Below are 3,837 nucleotides of genomic sequence, written 5' to 3' on the forward strand. Positions count from 1 at the left end.
CCCAGTGTGAACACACACACGCTGAAAGAGTACAATGAGTACAGGAAAGGGAAATATTTATTTACTGGGAGACTGAAAGGAGAAAAACAAGAGGGGGGAAGCTAGGGGGAGCGGTAAAACAGGGTTACATTCAACACAAGGCCTCACAGGCCCAGTGGTAGCAGAGTCTGAAAGGACAGACACTCAGCAATGTGTCTGTACACAGAGTTCAGGAGTCCCGGGCAAAGTTCTAGTCCAGGGGTGAGTCTTCAATGCTCCTTGTTGTCTTTGGCGCCAGTAAAGTTTCCCCAACAAACCCCTTCGGTGCCCACTTCTGCTGCTCTCTGCAAAGCCACACAGTGACATGCGACAACCTCCCCACTTCACTAGCTAACATCCAATTTGTCTTTCTCTCTGCTCCCCTCCCCCTCCATGCCCCACAAAAAGGACTTCCTCTTCCTGAAATAATCAGCACCCCCACCCCCCCAAGAAAAAGATTTAAAGGGTCCATGCTCTCTAAACCCCAAAGGGGTTACAGTGCGTGTTTGGGCAGGTCGGGGAGAGAAGTCACCCTCCCTGCCCTTCCTGACAATGGCTCCAGCTTTTAAACTACAACACTAAAGAATCATTCCTCAAGTACCTGCTCTGTGCTTTGTCTGCAGGGCTATCCGATTCCTCGGTGGGGTCACTCTGGGTATTCACAGCATTTTATGATTAATTTTTTGTTTCTGGATTAATTGCTGTTTTTTGCACTCTGGGCACGATTCTGCTCTCACACAATGGAAAGTAACTCCACTGAAGTCACTGCAGTAGAATGCTGGTGTAAGTGAGGTCAGAATCGGGGTCACAAAATCCACATTAGTGGTGCTGATTAGACATAGGTGAGGAAAAATGTCCCGGTGGCTTTAACTGTTGAGCTGAGAAGATGATTTTTTTTTTTATTGGGGTGGGGAAGAGGCAGAGACCAGTGGACGAGGGAGGATCGGGTGCTTTTTTAGACATTCCTGTTTTGAATTATGTTGTTTCGTGTGATACTCTCCATGGTGCTGTACTGCAGGCGAGTTGTGTCAAAGACATAAAGTGTTTATTTACCTCGGGCAGGCAGCAAAACATCTGATGGCACAAGCTGGTACAGAGAAAACAGAGTTAACACAAAGGACCAACTTCAACCCAGGTGTAAGCAGTGGCCAATCCACTAGCAGTCAACAGGAGCTACCCCTGCTTGTGGCAGGGCTGAACTGGCAGAGTGTTCTATGGTTTGCACCACCTGGCTGTATGACGTACCAAAGGCCGAGTCATGTCAGGTGTTCAGCGCCCCGACTTCCGTTGAACCCCATGGGGATTGGCTTGCTGAGCCCTTTGAGCCAAGCGCCTGGTGGGGTCAGACCCTAGAGCTAGTTGTCAAAAGTTGTTTTTGAAGTGGGGGGAGGGGCTGTGGGGCGCTGCAAAGCTTTCTGGCGTGAGAATTCAAATCAGGACGATTTCTGACATCCTGACCTTTGCTGGCCCTGACTGACATCCCATCGCTCCAGCCCAGCTGTGAGTGCCTCACATTATGGGGGCGGGGGGCTGCCAGCACTACCTGTTATTAAGGTTGCCCAGTGCTTCCCATGATAAGCCTTTGTTTTCAGTTGCTTATAACATTGTCACACTGTAACTGTTTGGGCTGAAATTTTCCATGCTGGGTGTCTGCCCTGAGGCTGAATATTTCCTGAAACTTCCATTAAAATAATTCAGCTGTTGCTGAGAACGAGGCTAGGTGAGATGTTGTGGGTCTGTTACAGGAGGGGGACTAGATGATCACGATGGTCCTTTCTGGCCTTAAAGTCTATGATTCCATGACGACCATGCTTAGCCCATGCTAAACATTTCTGGTGCTGTTTTCTTTGAAAAGTTCTAGCACCCCCAAGCTTTGGAGCAGGGACTTGAAATTTCCCAAGGAGGTGGCCTTTGTGCCAGGGATGCGCCTTTTGCTGTCTCTGAAAATCTACCTAAATTGACCAAATGAGAAGTCTTTGAAAAGTCAGAGTTCACACACACCCAATAGAGACTTCTTTGACATTAGCAGCTCCATTCCCCCTGACAATTGTGTCTGCACTGGCATGCTCCAGGACTTTCCCTACAATTGTAGCTCTGATCTGCTGGGTCTGTGCTGGATCCAGGTACCTGAGCAGAGAGCCTGTCTCTCCTGTGCTTTCAATGCCCCACCCCCCATCCTGCTGGGCTCAGAGGAGGAAGCGCTAGATTCAAATGCAGAGACTAGGGGACAGGGGTGAGTAGATTGGGAGAAAGAGCCTAAGGGATCCTGGAAGCTGGCAGGAGGTGAAAGAAATTGGCATTTGGAGTTGAGGGGAGGGTGCAGAGTAGGTCTGAGTGAGCAAGGACACTTGCAGCCAGAGAGGAGACGGGGAGTGAGATCCAATGGGGTGGGTGGAAGGAGGTGAGGGGGAATGGCAGATGGATCTGATGAAGAGCTGGGGTTCAGGAGAACTGGGACTGGCTGGGCAAAGAGAGCGAAAGAAGGAGCTAGGGGCTGGAGATTCATGGGTATTGCGATTGGATGAGGAGCCTGGGAAGTTAGATTGGTACAGGAAGCCAGGATGGGGGAGAGCTCGGCGGACTAGCAGCTAGGACCTCCCTGCTGGGGTGCTCCTGGCTGGGACGCTCCCAGCAGCACGGGGAGATGGGATTTCACGGGGCAGGGCTAATTTTATGGTCCATGACACGTTTTTCACTGCCGTGAAATTGGTAGAGTCCTAGCTATAGAAGAAGATTGAGAGGTGACTTGATTATAGTGTAGAAGTACCTTCATGGAGAGAAAATAATGAGTACCGAAGTGCTCTTTAATCTAGCCAAGAAAGGCACAACAAGAACAAATGGCTGACAGCTGAAGCCAGAGAAATTCAAATGAGAAGTAAGGCACACATTTTTGACAGCGAGGGTGATTAACTAATGGAAACAAGTTACCAAGGGAAGAGGTGGATTCTCTGTTTCCTGATGGCCACACATCACAACTGATTGTCTTTTGGAAGGTGTGTTTTGGTGAAAAACAAGCTATTGGGCTTAATATGGAAGGTGGTGTGTGAAATTTCATGGCCTGTGAAATAGAGGCCGGATTAGCCGATTTAATGGCCTCATAATCTATGAAAAACTCAGTGTGGGGTGAGGAACAGACTCTGCTGTTTTACTGGGAAGCCTGTTTGCTCCCCAGAATCAATAATGAGCAAGTGGGGTGATCCGGGGAGCTGCTGAAACATACAACTGGGCTGGCCAGGGGCAGACATCAGCCCTGCAAGGGAGAGGTGGGTGTGCCAGTGCCTTCACAATGGCCTTTGGCAGGAACTCAGCCTATTGGGCAAAGGTGATGAGGAGGCTGTGACCTCACAGAGCTTATAGATTCATAGATTCATAGATTCTAGGACTGGAAGGGACCTCGAGAGGTCATCGAGTCCAGTCCCCTGCCCGCATGGCAGGACCAAATACTGTCTAGACCATCCCTGATAGACATTTATCTAACCTACTCTTAAATATCTCCAGAGATGGAGATTCCACAACCTCCCTAGGCAATTTATTCCAGTGTTTAACCACCCTGACAGTTAGGAACTTTTTCCTAATGTCCAACCTAGACCTCCCTTGCTGCAGTTTAAGCCCATTGCTTCTTGTTCTATCCTTAGAGGCTAAGGTGAACAAGTTTTCTCCCTCCTCCTTATGACACCCTTTTAGATACCTGAAAACTGCTATCATGTCCCCTCTCAGTCTTCTCTTTTCCAAACTAAACAAACCCAATTCTTTCAGCCTTCCTTCATGGGTCATGTTCTCAAGACCTTTAATCATTCTTGTTGCTCTTCTCTGGACCCT

The sequence above is a fragment of the Terrapene carolina genome, unplaced genomic scaffold, assembly GCF_002925995.2.
Source record: "Terrapene carolina triunguis isolate 2854851 unplaced genomic scaffold, T_m_triunguis-2.0 Scaffold707, whole genome shotgun sequence".
NCBI classification, from domain to species: domain Eukaryota; kingdom Metazoa; phylum Chordata; order Testudines; family Emydidae; genus Terrapene; species Terrapene triunguis.